At 40.4% G+C, this 23,696-nt stretch overlaps 1 protein-coding gene across 1 annotated transcript in view; it reads left to right on the top strand.

The window, feature by feature from the left end:
* LOC102574910 (potassium voltage-gated channel subfamily A member 3) overlaps positions 1 to 23,332 on the top strand; it is a 38,135-nt gene extending 14,803 nt beyond the window's left edge. Inside the window, exon 2 of the mRNA XM_006266202.3 lies at positions 12,728 to 23,332. The gene's annotated coding sequence lies outside the window, so the exon portion shown is untranslated. The remainder of the gene's footprint in view (positions 1 to 12,727) is intronic.
* The last annotated feature ends 364 nt before the right edge of the window (positions 23,333 to 23,696 follow it).

Below are 23,696 nucleotides of genomic sequence, written 5' to 3'. Positions count from 1 at the left end.
ATAAGGAGACTGGAGGTTTGAGGAAAGTTAAACTTTTGGGGGAGTTGCGAAGCTGGTTTGAGGTTCATGAATCTTTTTCATCTTTATAATTCACATTTGTGTTTTGTTCTTTCCAAGAGCCATTTAAGTTTGTTCCAGCTGAAGGGAAGCACAGGCTTTGTGCTAGGGATAGATCTGTTCCTGAATTCCCCACACAGATGCAGAATCTAGGCTACTGCAGGCAAGTCGTCTGATCTATTGACTGCACTGGAGTTAAGTAGTGTAACTGTTAATACAAAATATTTTTATGATCCCAACTTTGCAGTTCCATTGAAATCCACAGAGATGTAACTGAGGGCACTTTTAGACTTCTTGACCAAACCCTGAGCAGGATTTTTTGGAGTGCAGCTCCATTGATTTCCATGAAACTGTGCTATTTTATAACAGCTGAGGGTCTGCTTTCATTAAAATTTTTCGTGCTTTTTTTCCTCCCCTTTTCAGCCCTGCATCTGCTTTTCACTCTTCCAACCATTTGCTCTATTCCTGTTGTTCCTGCTCCTGAAGGCTCTCATTATTTTTGTGAATCCCTCCTGCCTTCCTCATTGCTTTTGCCAAATGCATGACATTCCAGTGGGTTATAAATAAGACAAAAAGAGCTTGTCCGTCCTTGACTTAAAAGAAGCATACACATCTTCAAGCCTGTTAATCTAGCACTTCTCATTAGCACAATACTTGCTTTAAAATATAATCTGCCCTGAAGAGTGTGAAAGCGAGCCTGCCTGAAGCTCTGTGAGCAGCATGAGGTGCTATGGAGGACCGTTTTAATACAGCTGCGGATGTGTTGTTTATGCCAACACTGTCTTCGAACTTTATAGGGTTTTTAAAGGCCTAAAGTCACAAATTGTCAAACATTTTTCAGATGAAAAATTCTCTGGCTTCCATGATCTCCTCCATCTTCTGTTTAATTTTTAACTGAATGGGTCTGGATGAAATCTTTGGAATGATGCCAGGAATGAATTTCACCCCTCTCCTCCACATTAAAGCAAATCTCATTTCAGACTGAGTGGAATCAAGCTTTGGCTTTTATCTTGTCTAGCTCATCGAATGTGACTAAACTTTTCCGTGAGTATTGCTCTCATCCCTGGTTCTAATCTGAGTAATCCTGAAAAAGCAGAGTTATTTGTAGGTATAAAACCAGCCAAATGAGCAACCCAGCCTTCTTCTCTTCAGCATGGCTTTTAAGTAGCTGCAGGCTAGAGGGGGCTCTAAGGAGTCAGTGGTGTCCTATTGTTGGAGCACTGGCGTGGCGCTTTCTATTCCAGGCTGTGTTGCTTTTATTTCCAGTGTATCACTTTCCCCATTTTTTAAACTGGTATACTGATGTTGACCCCTCTGTAAAGCACTCTGAGATCTTTGGAAGGAAAGCTCTGTGTAAGTTAGATATTATATATCACTCAGGTAGGTGCTATGTTCCCTTCAAGAGTAGGGGAGTGACAGGGACTTTGGAGCTCTGGGCAAGGGTGTGCTTACTTCATATCATTACCATTTCCCACTAGGCTGATGAGGAAGGGAGTTATACTTGAAGAGAGGTCTAGACCTAGAAACCAGTTCCAGTCTAAGTGATGCTGAAGGAAAGCTGCAGCATCTGCATGAGCATCCTCGCAATTATGCTGGATTTACTCCAGGTTAACTCAGTGGGGTCTAGGCCTCTGTCCATAACAGAAAGGATAGTACCTTACTATTTATTAGTGGGAATGGGATTTAGTAGTGGGAATGGGAATGAGATCTGCCATCTTTTCTGAGATATGGCATTTTTAACAGTCATCAGATCTCCTATTTGGGGGAATGTTGTGCTGCAACAACTTGGACAGTTTCTGGAGCCCAGGACTTCCTTGACTCTGGTCGTTCAGCTGCAAGTGCTCCTTTACCCTAACAGTGTATGATGTTCTGTTTTCTTATTTCTCCTGCTCAACCTGGCTATGAAGCAGCTTAGACAGGTTAGTGAGTAGATGCAAACTGTAATTTGGCCAATATTATGTTTATGATACCCAGTTCTAGATTTTTTTGTGTGTGCCTGGCTTGGCTTTATCAGCGCATTTCTGCAGACCTTACTTCAGTTAATCCACCAGATTAGATTACTGTAAAATGCTTTCACATGGAGCTACACCCCCTTGGAAACCGAAGCTAGTGCTTAAATGCAGTGGTCAGTTTGCCACATGGAACTGAATGCTAGGAGCATGTTACACAAGTGCTTTGGCAGCTGCATTACGTGGCAGTAAGAGCAGAATCCTGTTTCATTTTATGTGCTCAGATGGCACACACCAGCAGTTCTTGGTGCTTACACACAGTTAGCGATCCTTTTCCACATGCTGTGGAGATGTGGGCGTTTGCAGGCTGTCTGGGTAGGTACATGGCTCCACATACAGGTAAGTCCCAAATTTGATTTAGATGCTGCCATAGGAGGAGGGGACCCTTCTGTGTACTAGCTTAATGGCTATGGGGTTAGGGCAAAAGGAGACATAGGTTCTAGGCCTCATGCACCCAGAGTGAGTGTGAGCCCAGGTGTCTTCCACCCAGCATGGTTATCTAACCACCTTGCCACAGATCAGCTTTGCCTAGTCCCTTCCCCAGCCCTTCTCTTCCCTACTGCACTTTGGATTTAATTATCATTGGGGACGTCTAGAAGTCTCCATATGGCGACGTTGCCACAGCACCGTGCTTTAGTACTTCCTTTTGGAAGTACTTAAAGCATGGCACAGTATGGGTAGTTGCCACGCCATGTGCACAGCGCATGGGTAGATTTTGCTGCTACGTTGCCGTAGGGGTGTGCTCTACTCGGGGAGCTCACCACTGTGGTGATGTAGCTGACAATCACGTGTAGACGCATGTGACCGTTATGTTGCCGTAGTGCTGCATACGGCAATGTAGCCCATTGCTACGTCTCTATAGGATGTATAGACAAGCACATTAGGTAAAATGAGCAGTGGGGGAATTTCTGCCCCGCTGGGAGAAAGGGCCCAGGCTAGAACCAAAGGACTCTTCCCTGTCTGGGTGGTGCATACCCTAACCACCAGGCCGTTGGGCTCAAACATCCTTCTCCTCACCACAGCCACAAGTCAATTTTGCCCTGATATGCATGCATGGGGCTATGTACCTTCCTGGCCAGAATGCAGCCTTTTACACGTGCAAAGTAGCTGTGTGGACAAACATCCACTACATGTGGAATAAGATCACTGAGTGTTACAGCCACAAATGTCATTTGCCCAGCCGCATACCTGCCTTTCAGGAGTGTAAAGTGAAGTAGGATTTTGACTTATATTTCTGTGTTGAATTTAAAGTGGTATTTTTCTTTACACTATGAACTATTAAATAGGATCTTGGGTGACTGGGTCCAAAACAATGCTTTTGATACCACCCTGCTGCACCTGAGATCACCTGAGGCTCCTATGCTAGACTGTTTTCATTTTTCTTATGGTACCTTATGTTTTGGAGTTCATTCTCCACTGCCAGCCAGAAATTCTTAACTTTCATACTGAATCTAGATTCGATTAGGTTAGATTAATCTAGTGCATGGTATTGGGGTGTCTTTGTTTTATGAGCCCTGGAACAAGGAGGTGCAGGGATACTCCTATTCTAGGGCTAGCATTATCCTCCCTCTTTGGGCTGGGAAAGAAAAAAAACACATAAAAATCCTGAGGTCAAATGCAGCACTTTTTCCAGGTGGTGAAATCTTTGAGCTAAAATCTGGCTTCCTGCAGTCCCCGACAGCATTCAAGTACCTGATGGGAGTGCTGTAGGCTAGATCAGCACCATTAGCATATTGCTGTTTATGATCCAAACCAGAGTGCTGTACTGTGGCACTCTGACTATCCTGCAAGTTATGGTATGAGGGGTAAGAGTGGGAGGCAAAGTCTCTTACTCCAAAAAAGTCCCCACCTTTTATGTCCAACAGTTAGTCATGCCTTCCTGCTGTCATGACCATTGAACTTCCTCAACAAAACTTTTACTCCTGCTTTATGCAAGATTTGGCTCTAACTATACAGAGAACAGATGCTTAGTAATTTGTATGGGTCTATGGAAGCTCATTATACATATTTCTGTATCTTGTTTTTTATCATCCTCTTCAATTAGTCAACTTTATAGCTTTGGAATAAAAAAACCTTCTGGGCTGACAGTGAGCACATCTGGTTTTAACCTGGGAGTGAATTATTTCCCTAGCAGGAGGAGAGGGCCTAAGTCTTTTGAATTGGACACACACAAGCCCACCCTCCCCAATTGCCGGGTGTTTCATCTTTTCTAATTGTGAATTTATGGGGTTATAAAACCAAACTTGCTGTTCAGTGTACTGAGCTATTTAGACTGAAATGCACACCAGGCAGCTGGTTCACTTATTTGAATCAGAGCTTCTCAATATGGCCTAGTGGACAAGCCACTGGCTTGGGACTCAGGAGATCTGGCCTTTAGTTCTCCTGTTTGCCCTGAAACAGGGGTGCTGATGCTCACTTCTTTAGCAGGGGTTTTGAAAGAGCTAGCTATTACAGTGGTCGCAAGCTGGAACCGCCTTCCTCCCTAGTTTTACATATGAATCTAGCTTGGCATGATGTGGTTTGGGTGCGCCTTTGTCCAAGTGCCACCATATTTGAGTCTATGGTTCTTGTTTGCTATTTTGAAATGTATTTATATTACACTAGTGTCAGGAGGTCTCACTGTGCTAGACATTATACTAACCCAGGCACGGACAGCTCCTGCCCAGAAGACATTATGGTCTACACAGCTGAAACAGGAAAAGTGACTTGTCCAAAGTCATAGCCCATGATGGCAGGAGAGCTGGGATTAAAATCTACATCTTCAGTGTCCCAGACCCACACACTACCTGCTAGCCTATACTGCCTCCCTATATATTTTTTTGAATTTTATTAACTACATATGGACACATTGGGTTTGATTCTTTCTTCACCTGCAACTCCAGAACAACTCCAGTGCAATCAGTAAAATGAGATCCCTTAGGTGTTTATTAGAGTAGGGAAGAAAGAAGACTTTTTTGAGGTTTATGCAGTTAAGGGTGCCAATTTGAGTCTCTCCTGGTTGCCTAAGTGGCCATTTTTGGTTGTGTGCAGGGCATTTTTCTGGTAGTTACATGCCCAGAGGAATTCTGTTTCTGAATGTGTAGCCCTGTGTGCATGGAGAACAACATAGGCGCATGGCTCAGGGAGGTGGCTGCTGAGCTGCACACACCTTCTGGCTTGCTCTCTTCCCTCTGGACCCAACATATCTCCCACATATGAACCTTTTGTGGCTGCCCACTGAGCCAGATTTAAAAGAAGAAGCCTCTGAGTAATGGCTGACCTTTGGATGGTGCTTAGAGTGCTATATGCTGGGAGGTCAGAGACAGTTAGATTCAAACATCTGCCTGGGTGAGGGAGTCCTAAAACCCCAGAGACTCCACCTTCCCATGTAAGTGTTCTTGCCGTTCATCTATTCGGTAGAAGATGGGAAGGCTTGCACATGCCTATGTAATTATCCATATGTGCAGAATTATGCATCCAGGAATAGAATTCCCCTGGGTACATTCATGCCTTGCAGGTGACCAGATCCAGGGACCTGAATGACCAAGAAGAGAATAGTATCTTAAATTTGCAGAGGGGGAAGCATGCAAAAAAGAATATGTAAATTGATTATTGATTAATTATTGCAACTGCATTACTAACATTACTAACTGAAAGTAGTAATGCAACTGCATTACTGCAATACTAACTGAAAGTACTATACCAACAAAGTACTAACAAATACTGAATGACCTTAAGAGCTGTAGTCAATCACATTTTCCCCGTATTGAGAATAGTTCTTCAGAAGAATGCATGTTATATGAAGAGTAGGGGAAAGTGACATAATTTTGACATCACGTATGATGTCTCTATGTTATGATCCATTTGCACAGAGCAGAAAACTTTGTGATGGACTCTATGCACATGTGAAGTTATAACCCCTCTCTTGAAAGATAGCAGCTCTTCATTGCATCCTAACTGATGGAGTATATCCAGCCAGTTCCTTTCTACAGTGGAGGTGGGGGGAGGTTTGTGGCTCACCTTGGTGACTCTGAAGACACTAGTTTTAATGGTTGAGACATCATCACTGGTTTTTAAGGCCACAAGGGACCAGTGTGATGTCATAAATCTCTTGCATAACAAGAGGGGGAAGGTCTTCTCTGAATCAATCTCTGCTCCAACTCCAGTAGCTGTTTCTTGCATTGGAGCAGTTTTTAAAAACACCCAGTCATGCTGTAAAAATGTCCAGTCACTCCTCGGTAGGTTGTTCCAGTGGTTAAGTACTCACTATTCACAATTTGTTCCTTATTTCTTATGTGAATTAATCTAGCTTCAACTTCCAGCCAGTGGATCTTATTACATGTATGTTTGCTGTGCTGATGGGTTCCCTGTTATCCAGCTTCTTTTCTCTGTACAGATACTATAATCAAATTAGCTCATTATCTTTTTTCTCACAAGCTAAGTAGATTAAGTTACTTAAGCATCTCACCATACATCATGTTTTCATTTCTTTAATCTCTCTTGGATCTCTGAACCCGCAGTTTTTTTTCCACATTCCCCTTGCAGTGTGGAAACCAAAATTGGGAACAGTATTCAGTAGCAGGGTTGCAGTGTTGTAGCCACAGGGGTCTGGGATATATGCAATAACTGGGGAAGGGAAGGGGGATTTGGGGATGCCTTTTATTGGACCAGCTCTACAGCTGGGAAAGATGTTAGATAAGCTTTTGAGCACAAAGTGCTGTTCCTCAGGTTTAGAGACATGTAGTTAGCTGTGTTAGCCTGGCCTGCCTTCTTCCTCAAGTCTGGGAAAGAAACCAAATACCAGAATCTTATCCTGTACCTGCTTCTTTCCCAGACCTGAGGCAGGATGCTTTGTGCCTGAAAGCTTGTCTAACATCTCTCCCAATCGTACAATTGGTCCAATAAAAGATATGATAAAAAAACCCCTTGCTTCTCACAGTATTCAGTAGCAGTTACAGTAGTGTGAAATATAGAGCTGAAGTAGCTGTCCCTCTCTTTCTTTGTAGTCACTGGTTTATACATTCAAGGATTGCACAACTCCTTTAGCCTGTGTTTGTATAGGATTCATAGATTCATAGTTTGTAAGGGGCCAGAAGGGACTTAGGAAGATCATCGGGTCCAGCCCCCTGCACCCAGCAGGAAAGACAGCTGGGGTCAGGCAGCCCCAGCCAGGTGACTGTCTAGTCTCCTCTTGAAGATTTCCAGGGTAGGCGATTGCACCACCTCTGGAGGGAGCTGATTTCCCAGTCTGGACACTCTGACGGTGTAGAGTTTTTCCTAATGTTGGATACTCATCCTGGGAATCAGAGACTTGGTAAACGACTTCTGTAAAAGAGGTCTTTTGTGGATAGTCAACTGAGCATAAGTCCCCTAATTTGAAAATGGACCCTGCATTCTTTGATTTGTAAGTGGGCCTTACATTTGACACTGTTGAAATGCATATTGTTTCAAGGTACACAGTTTTCCAAGTGATTGATTCAAATCTTTAAGTATTAGCAACCTGTCTCAATTATACATCTCTCTTTACAATCTTTGCCATACGCAGACTTCCAAGTCATTGATTAATACATTTGAATAGCTTTGGTCCAAAACCTGACCCGTCAGACCCAATATGTTTAATTCTGTCTTTACAGTTGAGAGCTGCTAGTCCATGTTTGGCCTATTTTATATGTACTATTTTGAATTGTTCCATCACTCTCAATCAAGCTTTCTCAAAGAAGCGTACGTCCTTCGGTGTTCAGGCGTATCAGCTAAATTTGTAACTTAAAATAGAACAAAATAAAACAAAAACAACTTCTCCACCATCAACTCTTGTCAGACCTGATCTTGGTTTATTTTTGAATACTTCATTAATGATCTTGTAGCAGTCATTCCATTGCATAGCTTTGGATCAATGTCAACTTGACAGGCCTATAATTAAGTGGGTCAGCTTGACTACCATTTTCAAATTGGTGCAACATTTGCTGCTTTCCAGTCCTTTAGAGCTTTTCCAATATTTAAAGAATTGCTAAAATCAAAATGAATAGTCTTGGGAGTTCAGCCAGGTCTTAACTTTTGGATGCAAGTTACCTGAGTCTGTTGCTTGAAAAATGTCTAGTTTTGCTAGCTGCTGTTTAATGTCCTTAGTTAAAGTTGGAATTAAAAGTTTTCATGTCATGCAATGATGATGAAATACATCTGGAGTCTTTCGAAGTCCAGAGCAGCAATACTTGTCTAAACACATATGACTTCTACATTAGCAATCCTGCTATTTCTGTTGGTTTCAGTAATCTGATCTCATAGTTAGGGGCCTGATTTTTTTTTTCAAAGGGCTAGTGCTAAGTGTCTCATAAAAAATACCTTCTTATCTTGGGTTTTTTAAAAAAACTGAGGCCCTTGCTGCCATTTTTCAGCACAGACACTAATACATGAGGTGCTCCGGGTGCTTTCATTTGATGTTCAGCCATGACTGGCACCGAAGCTCCAGACAGAAGTGGGAGTTTGGGCATATTCTGTGCTTAGTATTTCTTATTGGCCAGTTCCTGGCATCTCCCTGCTCAGTATCCAGGATTTTGTGAACTGCCCTTTGAAACTGCTTGACTTTCTATTGAAAGTATATGCAACTTCACTCAGTTTCCTTGAATCACCTAGTTCCCAAAAGAGTTTTTGGACACTAGATGATGGGAAAGTTTGTAGGGTTGGCAGGCTCTACATACCCACAGATGTGCCAAATTTGTTCCAAGCATCCCCATTCGTGATTGCACCCTTTTGTGCATGAAGGGAAGGGTGTGTGATTTGAGTTGGGGAACATTAAGATATCTGGTACCAATTACTGGTAAATTATGGAAATACAATGTTTATAGCAGACACTAATCCTCAAAGGATTTTTTCTCATTTATCTCTCTGGTAAAGTAAGGTTACCCTAAAATAAAAGGTGTACCCCAAGCTATTTCTGGGTTTCACATGAAGTCTCTGTCTGAAATAAATATCACAGTGGGGTCCCAATCTTTATAGAGGGGCACTGAGTGATAACACACCATAAATTATATTTATGCAGCCTCAGTCTGTTGCCACTAATATTAATATAATTTCATGAAGTCTAAAGGACAATTTATATGTTTACATTTGAGTATACGCTTATGCAACCTTCTGTATTATGACCATAATGAGTCACAATGAGCCATCTGGGTATTTATTTTTCATGTTCTACACTGCCATGCAAGAGAACCACATTTAGCCACTGAAGTTGGTATCTGTTCTTTGGTGCTGGCAGGGACCAGGAACAACGTGGGACTCCCTTCCATCTCCTCCTCCAGTATGTCCACAGGAGAAAATGGAAGGTGCTTGTAAAGGTGGCTAAGTCTCCTAGACAGTCAAGTCCAATATCCTATTTGAATCTGAAAATGTGTGAAACAAATTGATTTAAATCTTTTTAACACATTGACCATATAGTTGCCATAATTATATTTGGTAATGGCCATTTCTGAGTATTGAGAGTTGCAATAAATTAACCTAGAAGGGCCTTGTTACACATTAATTTTAGGCAGCTCAGGAAACTCTTAACCCCAGGATTGTTCACACATTAAGACATGTTAAACTAGTTTTAAGTACCCTTTAGGTATTTTAAACCTCCAGGGTAGGTTTATCTTTGATCCATGTTGCCCAGCTTGGATTCCACGAATATGTGTCCACTCCCCAGAGATAAGCTGCCCAAGTTTCAGTCTAGCATCCCAGGGTGCAGTGTTCCCTCCTTCCACCCTCCTGTTCTTCATGGACAAACTTTCCACCCCTTGAACACTACTGCCCAGGGGGGTGGTACTGGTACCAAACCAAACCAACTGGTACCATACCAACTCCCTCTCCCATCTCAGGCAGCTCACAGGACCACAGACCAGTTCAGAAGGGAGGGCTAGCAGGAGTGCAGGGGGAAGCAAGGTAGAGGGCCAAATCAGGGGCCCTCTGAACTGGAGCTTCCTTCCTGGGGCAGAGGCAGTGTTCCCATGAACTGGGGCTACCCACTCCCAATCTCAATTAATTCAAACATGTGACTTTCTTTAATTTACTTTTTATTTCTTTTTTAAAATTCTTTTTTCCCCCTGTTTTTACTTCTTTTCATGTTATCCTTTCATGGCTTCAGTGGCTGACTTCATTTCGCTACCCAGTCCTCATCATTAAACTCTCCCTCTTCCAGCCTCATGCTCCTGCCCCCACCAGCCTCTCTCTCCAACCCATCCTACCTAGAGCAGAGCTAGAAGCCTGTCCTGGCTCACTGGCCTTCTAGTACCAAGTCACAGCTGTGCAGATCGGGGACAGTCAGAGAAGGTTTTTAACGTGAATGTGTGACTCCTCCAAACTTGAGCCAACACTAACACTGATCAACATTTGAGAAGCTTTAAGTGTAATATGTAACAAAGCCCTTAGTAATGGAACGATGGAGTCATACAGTAAGTTCATTCTATGTCCATATAGAGCCACTTGGGAAGACCCATGACCAGTGAAAGCCAATATTATTGTCTGAGTGAGATTTCTTTTTATTTAAACTGAAGGGCCTGGAAAGTTAACATTGACTTGGTAGAAAGATCATGTATTTGCCCCAGCAAGGTCCCACTCAGTCTTTGCATTATTGATACAGCTGTATACTTTGGAATATGCATTTGAAACACATTAAAAATGGGTGATTATTTGTGGGGAGTGGAATAATATGGATCATGATAATTTAATTGTGTCTTGTTGTGGAAGGACTAAAATTTCTATTATGTTATAATGCCTACAACTGGTAGGTGGCACTTAGTTTGGTGTAACAGCAAAGGTAGAGGACTGCAAGCTCTGGATTGAGCTGTGACCAGAAAAACACAGCTCCTAGCACGTAACAGGGCTTCTTTTCCTACCCAGCACAAATCTCTTTTCCAGTGCTGCAGCCCTCTGCTATATTACTTCTTCCTAATGAAACATCCATCTCACATAACCTGATTTGATAGTTTTGTTCATCTTGTTAGTGCACAGCACATTCTGGTTTTAATTTGGCTAATGAACCTCACTATAGGAAGCTTTGCTAATTCCTATTTATAGTACTTTGCTTGGGAAAGTAATGACTGGGGTCAGGTTTTTAAGGGTATTCAAGTGCCTACTTCTCATGGATTTAGGCACCTAAATACTTAAAAAAACCCCCAACCCATTCTAACCCCCTGAGCTCTTGATTCTGCAGTGTGAGCCCTATAGGTAGACCCTTTATTCATGCAGCACTTTGACATGAGTGGGACCCTCAGTAGGTGGACTTTCATTCCCATTCATTGTACCAATGAAGTTAGTGGGCCTCTGCCTAAGGGTAGGGGACCACTTGCTTTGATCAGCTGGCAGGATTATGGCTTTTTCATTTATACTTGCTATTTTAGCCATTTTAGATTCAGCCCTGCATTCCTTGCATATCCTAATCATAATGAACTTATTGTTAACTTAAGCTCCAATTAAAAAAAGCATTCAGTGTTGGGTGGCCAGGGGTACTGACTGATTTTTTTTCAAAATCCCACTGTTAATGATGAGATTCCTTAACAGGAACTGACCTCTCTTGAAAACCTGGCATTGATTATGGGTGGGGAGTATTTGAAAACATGGCCCTCTGTGTCTGCAGTGTGGTTTTCAATGTGTTGCCCTTTTCCCAATGAACATACTTTCTGGAGTAACATTTTCAAAAGCGCTTAAGTGATTTAGGAGTCTAAATCTTATAGTAAGTCAGTGGGACTTATATGGTAAATTCATTCAGCTCTTTTAGAAAATTTTACCCAAATACAGAATCTCAAAGGGAGTCTTGATTGCATTAAAATACAAATCTATGCCATTCATTATGTAAACTAGTAAATGTCTAAAACTGCTTATAAAAAGATATCTGATCCTGTATTTCCAGGGTCTGAATAATTGCCGGACTTCTCTTTTTAAAATGCCTGTTTCATAGATGTCCTAATTCAATGTCCGGTATATTTAGATTTGTTTAATAGTTACAGTTAGAGCTCCTAGGTGATACTGTAAATATTGTACATTATCTAGACATAGGTTGAAGAGACTGAAAGAATGTAGCCATTGGAACAAATTGGATTTTTTTTAACCTTTGTGGTGAACTAAATTTATCTGTAGTTTTATCCTTTGAATTGCCAAACACTGTGCGTCAAAATCTGACCTAAGTTAGTGTCGCAAATCAGTCTTGCTTCAATGAGCTTTGCATTTCCACTAGAAATGAAATCAGCATCTCATTAGGTCTTGCATCTTTGTAGTTGCACATACGTGCCATTATCTGTTCAAACTAATTTTGTACCAGATTTACAACAGCAACGAGTTGCTTAATAGTATTTGAATCATATCAGGTTCTAAAACCATCTTCATTAAGATAAACAAGATGAGGGAAAACCATTTCATGCTAATTATTCTGGATAGGATTTGAGACTCTACATTAATGAGAGATAATAATTTGAACATATTTTTGGATCTTTTCCTGTCTTTAGGAATAATGAGCTTTATTATTTAGACTGTGCTGCATTTAGACTATTAAACTGCCTTAATTAGCAATTTTGCACTTTTCGTTTTTAGGGCACGGAGATTTTAAAGGTTCTTATGGGGAATTGTGTGCAAGACATGTTCCGCAGCCTTAAAAAAATGTTATTCTTTTCAAACCTCGGTTATGCATAAATGCTGTTGTTTACTCTGCCCGACAGATAACAGAAGACGTTTCAAAATAAGAGCTACAGAACTGTACTGACCAGTACAATATTATAAAAAAGAATCACATACATCAAGAATGCAGTGACTAATTACATACTGTACATCATGGACTGCACTGATGGATGGCCTGTCCTCTTGCATATGCAGTACTTTAACTTCCAGTGGCATAAAACCATTTTATGTGTTGTGATTTCTGTGATTTCTAACAAGTGCATTATGTAGAAGGGAACATCTTTTCATCTGGAAGATTATCTTCAATTCATGTGCAATATAATGAGACTGAACAAAGCCAGGAAACACAGGAGGGAGGTGGAAACCATTTGGACAGTATTTCAGTCTTTTAAAAATATCTCTTGAAAGATTAAGCATCCAGAAAGGAAACGTTAAACAGAGCTGCTAATAACTGGTTCAAATGTTTGGTTGTTACAAAGAAAAAAAATTAACTGCTCTCACTTTCATTTCAAATGACTTCTACCGGCTGTCTTCAGCAGCAAGAAATGAATGAGTTGTGTTCTATTTTTCTGACTTTTTTCTGTAAAAATGTCCTTTATAGATATGTTCTGTACCAAAGGCTTTTCAACATATCTTCACCCTAATCGCACACAGAAAGAACACATCTCCACTGATGCTGAAGAGGATAGCGTTACACAGTCAGCTAACAAGTTGTGCCTTGCTTTAAGAAGCAACTATGTGCATTCAGTTAAAAAGGGAACAGTTTTCAGCCAGAGAGCTGTGGCAGCGAGGCCTGACGAATGATGACTTTGGCATCAACCAGAACTCTCCATTTCACAAAAGTCCATGCTCCTTCCTCTATGGTATGTGTTACTTCATCAAGAGCAAATATTATAGTATTTGTCTTTAATACTATAATAAAAAGGAGTACATAATTCATTTGACAGTCGCTGTTTTATTTTACACGTGTATGTTGTTTTACCATAACTACCCAATCCACCCGGTTGAAAAAACGAATCAGCTATTTCTCACTTTGGCGGCAACACAGAACCTCGTTCATTTGCTGTTATGCCTGAGGGACATATTGCCAGGGAAGCATATTTTCAATCACTGAACGTTGTCTGTTAACAAACAGATGAGCAATTGCAATTGCTATGAGAGTACATCAAAGTCTACTTGGTTCACTGTCCTGACAGTTTTAGTTCTGTTTTAATTATGATACTTTATTTTATGCTCATGTGTTTGCTAATGAATATAAAGGACAAGATCTTAGTCTGTGACTGAGGAGCAAATGGTGGAGGTCAGGGCTGTGTGCATGCTGTGTGAGCCTTACCTTTACCTCCCACCGTCTCCAGTTCTGGCTTTATGTCAGCTTGGTCCCCTGACTTCATTTATGCTGATTGCTAATGTCTCCAGACAGCCAGCTGGGAATTGGTAGAGTACAGGAAAGCCCTGAGTACATGATTATACCAGCTTCCCCTCCGTGCTGGAAGCAGGGTAAAGGCTGGCGGAAGTGCTGCTAAACTGGTTCTAAACCACCGGAGAATTTACCCAGACTGGATGTACAAGCTCAAGGCTTTAGGGCCTGCGTGCTGCACCTCAAAGTTTCATCCAAAAAATTCTTAGTTGCTTTCAACTTCACTTGAACACTTTCTGCCCTGAAACCTTTGCTCCAAAGTGTTGTAAGACTGCTGATTTGGAGGTGTGCATGTGAGCGAGGTTCGAATAGTGTCACTGCTTGAGGTGGGAGAGGGGAGTAAAAGGCTTATTTTTTTCATTTGCTATCCTTCCTTTTTCTTCATCCCAGACCCACTGTGTATTAAACAAAGGATTATTTTTTGATATATAAAAACAGACTTGGAGATGCAAAAAAGTAGCTGAGCTAGCTGATCATCTATATCCTATCCAAATGGGAGCTACCTATATTTTTTGTGATAGGCCTTATAAAAAAACCAAAACTAATTGCCAAGGGACATAATGCCTGACTGCTGTTCTAAAAGCTCTCTCCTATCCATGTTTTAATTTCAAACACCCATAAACCTGCATAGCTCCATACAACACTTGGCTTCCATCAGTGCTTCATTTCCTTTGTGCTCAGAAGTGTACCAAATTTGTGCAGATACCCCTGCAAATCCTTAGTAGGAGGATTAGGGTTATGTTATGTGTTCACTGGCTTTGGATTGTTGTGCAAAAATAAATCAATACACCCAGGGCTGGATCCAGAGCCTGTTGCAGGTGACAGGTTTTGGAGTAAGTTTGGCCTTGCATTACTTCATTTATTTTTTAACTACATCACATCAGCTGTTTTTACAGAGCCTGGCTCTAATTAAAGTTTGGACTGGCCAAGACTGAGTTGGCTCTATCTGCAGTGGACAAAACAGAAGCGACAGCAGAGCCACCACTGTCTGAAGAAGAAATTAATCCACCCAAAGTCAACGGCAGCAGGAGGAGTGGACTGTCTGTTGGGCTGTTCTCTTAGGGGTCAGTATCCCAAGAACATTTCCAATGCAACAGCTGAATGGTACAGACAAGAAAACAAATGAGGACTGCTCTACCGTACAGCTGGATGGAAAAACACTTGTCATTGCCAGCATTGTGTCTAATGGTAAAATGTGCTTGGAACTGAAATCTTCGTGTGCTGTATGATCCACCAGGATCCTGGACATTAGGTATTGGGCAATGCAGAACTGTTTGGGAGAAATGCTTTAACATAGAGCCCCAGACTAGAAAGATATTACAACAATCCTATGCAGTACACAGGATCTTAACATTTTAGAGGGGATATTTCAGGCTAAAGAGCTAGCTTATTTGTGCTAGAAATTTGACAAGGAATCAAAATTTAAGTCAACATCTCCCGTACCTTAGGTTTGGGCTGAATCAACTAGGACCTATTTGTTTCACAAAAAGAATCACCACTGTTTTCCATCTGTGTGATCTAGCTGTTGTATGAACCCTTGCAAGCACAAATGGTGTTGAATTTAAGATGTATAAAATTACGTGTTCGGGGTGGGGAATGCTAATTTTCTTAAACAAGCACTCTCTACGGTGCTTGGGTCAAAAAATGCATGTACTTATGTTTGGGTCTTTTTTCCCCCTTTTTTTTCGCTAATCATGAACAGTTTTTTCAGCTTGAACTCTCTCCCTCCCACAAAGACACATTTTTGTGAGTGTTGGCAGACTGGAGGCCCATATCTTGTGAGCATCATCTATGAAGTCAGGTTTTCAGAGGTGTGAAGATACAAGGAGCTGGAACTAGAAGTTTGCTTAGGTAATAGTACGGGGGAGCTGGTGAAAAGTGAGCGAATATTAAGAAGTCAGGAGCATAAAGGAAGTGGAAAAGCTAATATCTGGTGTCTAAGTGGGACCTGCAGAGTGAAATCTCTTTTTTCTGAGGTCAAGCTAGGGTGCTGGGGCTTCAGGGGGTGGCTAGAACATGGGCAATCACCCTGGACTTGACTCTAAAGATTCATGGGCAGACAATGTCAGGAAGCGAGGGTCCCAGCAAAGACACAACAGGATCAGAAGCAGACAAGATCTGTGTGAGAGCTGGTGTGGCTGGACATGGCAGAATAGGAATGGAACATGTGGAACATAATAAAATGGAAAAAAGGAGGAGGAAAGCTTTGAAAAATGATTGGCCTTATTGTCTACCACCTTGAACCTTGTAGAGTCCTTGCAAATGTTTTAAAATGGGTTCAAAACACTTTCAAACCACGTAAATGACTCTACAACATTTAAAGGAATTGAAAATGGGGCATTTTTGTGTGAATAAGGGAAAAACGAATGTGTGTGCTCAACCTGTCCGGGCAGTCACTTGTACATGATTACCAACCTGCAGAAACAGAGGAAAAACAGTGGGGAAAGAGTTTCAGCTTGTTAAACATTTTTAAGGTTAATTAAGGGCTGATTCTGGAAACATCTTGAATATCACGGAAAGAACTTAGCATCTCTAAAATAAGTATCAGACAGGGAAATTTTCAGCGGTACCTGAGGAATTTAAAAACACAAGTTCCACTGGGCATGTCTATTCTGCAGACTTACTGTGTCTGGTAGTAGCATGCGGTGCTACCTCCCCAGCTGGAAATAGTGTAGCTAAGTACATGTGGCACTGAAGGTGGATTAATGCTCAGCGACTCTTCAGCAATGCTAATTAGCTCGCACACAGCACAGTTAACAGTTGCCCCGTTTCTGATTGGAGAGGTAACGTATGTGCTTGGCACAGCAAGTTCATAGCGTAGCCTTTGCCCATCGACTATTATTACAACTTGTGTTTCTAAATCTTTTCAATGCGTTGTCAAAATCTTCCATTAGGAACCAAGGTCCTTTCCTTAGGCAAAGCAGAGCAATGACATTAGTAGTACACAGTCTTTCTCAAGCCTGCCTGACCTGAAGTACCCTCTTTCAGACTGCCAGTTGCAATGTGGACATCTGTCTAGCAGCGCACAGTCTGTGACCTCTCCAACTCATTTCACATAAGCCACCAAACAGCTGACAATCAGATAGGAAAGGCTTTCAGTCACTAGGCACTTGAGCTTGGTTTGAATTAATGACCTAGAGGTGAAAGGCTCTGTTTTCCATTTCCAATCCCTTCAGCTATCCAATTTGTGAGCGTCTACTTATGTTTCTGACATCTTGCAAAGTAACATAAATATGTTTTCTATTTTTTCTTTTAAATAAAAAAGATTGGGCCAGATTCTCGGCTTGTTCAACATCACTGCAGCTGCTCTGATTTACTCCAGGTGAAAAGCTAGCCCTTAAAGAAGACGGTATGCTTTTTCAGCCCTGTAGAAACCTACTATCCTTTTCTTAACTCCTCTGTTTCCTTAGGGAATGCTGCCTATTGACATTATTTGTGCACCTTTTTCCTGAACTGTCAATGGGAGCTTTGGGGGTTGAAAATAAAGCTGGTTTAAATGGCCTGATCCTGATAGTCCCACCTAGGCAACACTTCCACTGAGTGTTTTGCTGCACTGGAGAGTTAGCAGGCCTCTATGCTACTTGTCTGTACATTTCAGACTACAAGGATGCAGCATCTGTGCACAACTGATGGCATTATTAGAAGTGTCCTAAGTGATTTAACAGCACAAACCTCATTGAAAGTCAATGGCTAGTAGTGTAATAAAAGAGTAATCAAGGTAGGCAGCCAAACCCCACTGAATATCAAAGAGATCTGGATGCCTAACTCCCTTAGGCCACTAAATAACTAGCAAGAATTAGTGGGAGAACAGTCAAGAAAGTTACATTTTGAACTCTGTGTGTGTGTCAAATGTTTCATGTATAGGTTCTCAGTAAGGTAAAACTTGGCCTTACTTTGCTGGAGTTAAATTTTCCTGTGCGCTAAAGCCATTCCACAGCTGAAGGAAAGCCTCATCAAGGAGCTGGATATCTGTGGATTTTGTTCATGCCTACCTGATTTGTCTTAACTTGATTGTCCCTGAGTCAATAAAAGTAGATGCACTGCTTCTAAGTATCCAGCACAATTTGACAAAGTGGATTTGCATCCAGTTGTGACTGTTTTATTGTGCATTACATGAGAATTTAAATCAATTGTGCCAAGACTGTAAATAGTGATCTGAGGTTTGGGAAGCCAGATTTTGATCTTATTTCTCTCTGTGTAAACCTAGAATTGGATTTGTTAGAGCTGCTCCAGACTGACATTATCGTAGCTGAGATCAGTCAGGGGGGAGAAGGGGCCCTGGGTCTTGATTTGGTGTAATTTATAATCTGTCTCTAATACTTGTTAACATGTATGTGCTGAAATATCTGTTTACAGTCATTCCTGCTGCTTAATGTGCTTGCAGTGTTGTAGCTTGAGATTCAAAATGGAAGTAACAAAAGCTTCAGCGAGTCTGAAACAAACATCACCCCACTTGTAACTAAAACTCATAAAGTACTTTTCCACTACCTTAACACACATTGATCTTAATGGACTGCAAATACACTGAGTGCAAATTTCAGGTCCAGCACATTTGGTTCATGGATGTAGCCCAGATTTGTGCATATAGTCCTATGCATATCAATGGGATTACTCACATGAATAAAGGAAAAAGAATAGAGTTGCACATTTGTAGCAGAAGAATTAATTTCCTGCAATGCATCATATCAATATAGGGAAGCCCCACGATTGCTGGTCCAGAAGAGGGTAAATGAATCTTAAGGGGTTTCTTTTGAGACCTTGCAAAGTCACGTTTAAAGCAGAGGTGGGAGAGGGCTAGAATCCATTATAATATTCCAAGACTAATGTTCTTTTTATTTTCCAATGAATGTTATGTTTTTGGAGTTTTTTTAACTGGCTTATGTGTGTAACAGAACTATACCTCATCCATTTGCAATTGCAGGCCACTCTGTAAAAGTCTCTTTATTATACTTTGAAGTGCATATGTTGATTGGTTAAGCGTTGAAAAACAAATCATTTTCCCTGTCGCGTTTGGGTTTGTAAATCACACTATTCCAGTCAATAATAAAACAATGGTACATTCCACGAACAAATCTCAATCCATTGCTCTGTAATGCTGTAACGGTTTCTGTCCAATCGTGAATTCATCTGACACACGCCAATAGTTGGTAAAAACTTGCCAAATTGCATCCTATTTTCATGAATGTACATATCAGAGTTAACAGTGAAACTGGTGTTTGATAAATGTTTTCCAGGTGTGTCCTCTGATGCTGTATTTTTTTTTCTTTTGGTTGATTTATAAGCTAATTGTCAATGTGCTTTTCTAAATCATCAAGAAAACTTGATACTCTGAACTCTTCAGTCCAATATGCTATTTGTGAAGCCATGATTTAGTTCTGAATAATATACCCTTGTGCGTTTTAGGATGATAGACTGTGTATTAGAATTGCCACGTAAAGTGTCACTTTAAACAGAAGGCTGTCTCGCCTAGTGCAAGGGAAGGCAATTAAAAATGTATCCAGTCAATTTTTTAAAATGAGATTTAATTATGGCTGACATGAAGAAGAGTAGAAAAATAGAACATAATCATCTGAACACAGACTCCTCATCTTTATTCATGTCCTTTCAAAGACGCATTCTGGGATATGCCCAAAGTACAGGTATTTGATGTGATCTTTACAAGTTGTGTACACACGTGATTGTCCTTTGAAAGCAGTCCAACTGCTGTCTTCAGCAAACATAAGAGCCCAAACCTCAGACCCCGAGCTGTCCCTATTGATGTGAAAGCGCTACTCATTGCAGTAAGAGCATCACAATGGGGCCCATTCTACCAGACTCATAGGAAAATATCACCTAGGAGGCCAGGTCCTGAAATGTCCATTGAGTCTCTTGAGCTATGTTGATTTATACCAGATGAAGATCTGGCACATGGTATTTTAAGAATAAAGCAAAATTGGAAAGCAAAAAATGTTTAAATATTTTTCACCAGTCATCTTGTACAGGCTGTAATTAGTATTTGATTGACATCACAGATATTATGGAGCTTAGCTGGCAGTCTTACACTAATCTGTAAGGCGTGTGACAGCCTATTTTTGACAGATAGCATGCAAAGTAGCGAGAGGGAGTGCTACCTATCCACAGTGTAGGGAATAGGGATTAGAGTCAGAACTCCTGGGTTCTATTCACAACCTTCTTATCAATGAATTGTAGGTCTCGTTGTATTTCCATTGACACAAATGACAAAACTTCCATTAACTTCATTGTTGCAGAAGCATGCCCTTTGGGTAATTCCCACATTTCTCCAATGAACACAGTTAGGAAATAAATAAATGGTTCTTTATTGTGAATTTTTAGCTAACATATGCAAAGCTCATTATAATCTTTAGAGCAAAAATGTTCTATATATATGAGTTTTAACAATTTTTATGTTATGTTTCAGGCATACAGTTTTAAATATTGAAATCTATATACATTTGTTTAAAACTGAGGAACTTCACAGAAATCCAAACTCTGTCTCCTGAAACATTTTTGAAGCCAACAAAGTCCTGAGTCTTTTGTTTCTGTTGTACCTTCCTGCAATGAAAGTATATTTATCTAGAAAGATGTCCCTAGAGTTTAGGAGATGAGAACAGACTGCTGGCCCTGGGTGAATTAAATTTACACAGTTCTGTAAATCTTATATTTTGATCTGACAGCCTTTGATACAGGTCAAAATATTGTCTAATTTGTATTTATCTTTTCCTTTTCTTTCCTCCATCCCTGTAGAGAACAGGTAATTAACGTGTCTTTAAAAAAAATTCCAAAGAGGCTTTACTAGACCTTGTTCATTGTGTTTAAATTATGTGTGATTATGGTTAAGTGTTCAAGCATATGTTTGGCACCGACGACCCAGATTTTGCTAAGTGGTTCAGTGAGGCTTCATTCAGCATGGTAGCCTAAGGGTTTATATGTGCTTAAGTCCCATTTCCAAAGTGGTTTTGACACTTTGGAGCATGACGACTTTGACTTGTCTACAATTAAAGGGGTTTGCTGGAATACCTCTATCAGTAAAGCAGTACCAGGAAGTGCACCTCAAGAAGATACAACCTACACTAGCAACAAACAACTCTTTTCCTAGCATATCTTAAACTAGTTTTCAAACTAGAATAAACTATCCTGGCAAAAGATTTAACTGTATCTCTGTGAAGGTTTTTGCCACTGTGGTTGACATTTGTCACTAGCCAGTTTAGCTAACCCAGCAAAAATTTCAAAATATACCTAGGTCTCAGTGAAAGTCAATGAGACTGTGTTGTCTACACATGCCCATAAGCTCCAGAGGACTGTTCTTCACTTTGGAAAATGCAATGTAATGCCTTATAATGCTGAATGGTGCACTGCCTTTACAACTCTGGACCTAAGTCAATACTTAAGCACAGAAGTAAAACAAGTGACCTGTTTTTTTTTGAAGCTGCTAGGCACCCATCAGTACCTTTAAAGTCAATGCACGTGGTAGATGGCTATAACACCTAAATCAGGCAGTCTATATTTAGGTTGATCAGCTTTAGGCATCTGCATTTGAAAATGTTGGCCTAACTGATTTCCCTGGGCTCCTAATAGAAAGTTTAATGCTCCCGCTGGCATCAAAACCCTAGGTTTTTGACTAGGCACTTGTTCTAGCCATTAAATGTTCTATATTTATATACTCTGGGCATGTCTACACAAGATGCTTCGAGTGCAGCAGACTAATCGACTGTGCATTAGCGCGGTGGGCAAAACCCATGCTAATGCACAGTAGATTTAGTCTACTGCTCATTAACATCACAAAAAGACTATTAGTTTGCACTAATGTGCAGTAGCAGCGATTATGATGCATTAAGTTAGTACATGTCATTACAGGTACTAAACTTTATGTGCCCTAATTATGGTGCATTAATGAATATGTTGATGGCTGCACCCACTGAGCTTTGAGAACGCATAGCCTTTTGCCTTCTAATTCAGCATTTACACTGCTATCCCTTTCACTCATTTTTTCCACTATTTTAATTCAGCCTCTTTGTAAATATAAGTCAATGAAACATACATTAAAGACCATTATTAATCATATAGTACCATAGGTGTGCATACTGTATCCCAATAGTTACATATATACTTAAGTTAATGTGCCCTAATTACGGTGCATTAATGAATATGTAGATGCACCCACTGTGTTAAGGATGCATAGCCTTTTGATTTCCAATTCATCATCTACACTGCTATTCCATTCACTCATTTTTTCACTATTTTTATTCAGCTTCTTTTACTTCTATTTACAATAAAACATACATTAAATACCATTATTAATCATATATTACCATGGGTGTGCATACCATATCCCAATAGTTAGATATATAAAACTACTCACTGAGTAAAGTACAAGTCGGTAGAAAGAAGCAGAATCTTAAGTGTTTTGATGTTAAGCGTTGACAGTGACATTTTTCTAATGTCTGAAGGAGCTTGGTGCCCAATTTCTTTCAACGATAACTGAAAGAAATGTTTTGTTCACTTGAAAAAATCTCATGTTGAGAGCTTTGCAAAAATAGGTTGAGATTAATTAAGACTTGACCAGAAAACAACTCCCCCAAAAGTTTGTTTTTTTCCCCGTTACACAGAATATTTCCATCATGTTTTCCTATCGCTAAAATGACTGGATGTGTTTTTCACTTCGCTTTCCTTAGCTAGACCGAACAGTTCTGTGATATGCATACATTGAGTACTACTGCAGTATTTCTGTGACTTTCTCAGTTGAACTACATACGGAGGACATGTTCTAGCAGATTTTTCAAGCTTGTCTTGAAAGATTGCCTTTGGAAATTCAGTAGTTAGGAAAGATCAACCAAACATGTTTTTCTTTAAAAAGAAATAGGTAATTCATAAATAGGTGCCACAAGAGCTGTGTAGAAACGATGCAATTTTAATCCAAGATGTAACATTTCAGAGTCTTGTTGTTTGCAATTTTTTTCACTCCAGTTTTGACAGTGAACTGTGTTAAAATTGTTCCTTTGATACCAATCGGAAATGAAAGCAAGCTGTTACATACTGTGTTCTGCTGTAAATTCCACTGTGGTACAGGCCTTGTGTTCAATTATCAGTAAACACAAGTGATTTTTATTTTGGTTGTGTGATTTTTTTTTTTTTACCTAATGTTGAATTTATTTTTTTAATGTTTTGCATTAGAACTGAAAATGTTAAATTATTTCATACACAAAGTTCAATAAAATGTCTAAAACATGCACCCTTTTGACTCAGATTGTGTCCTTCCTGACCAACCTTGTTATAAAAAAGGGAGAATATTTGGATTAAAATACATAATACAGGCATAAGTTTTGAGATACCCAATCTCCCTGGAAACAGAGGTTTACGTTCCCTGGACTGATTTATCTCTTCACCCTTCAGAGGAAAATTAAGTGAGTAACTTGCAGTTCATTGGGGTGAAACCCAACCCTGTATAGAAGCCCAGGATTTAATTCATGCATCACTAGAGGACAGATTTGCAAGCAATCAGTGTTCCCATTTAGGTACCTAAATAAATGGCTAAGTTTAGTAGGAGCACATGTGGATCAGGACTCTGGAAACCTGTCCAGAAGAGATGCAACAGC

This window comes from Alligator mississippiensis, chromosome 14 (assembly GCF_030867095.1).
Source record: "Alligator mississippiensis isolate rAllMis1 chromosome 14, rAllMis1, whole genome shotgun sequence".
NCBI classification, from domain to species: Eukaryota; Metazoa; Chordata; order Crocodylia; family Alligatoridae; genus Alligator; species Alligator mississippiensis.
The sequence above is the reverse complement of the archived record's forward strand: the minus strand, read 5'-3'. Positions and strand labels throughout refer to the sequence as shown.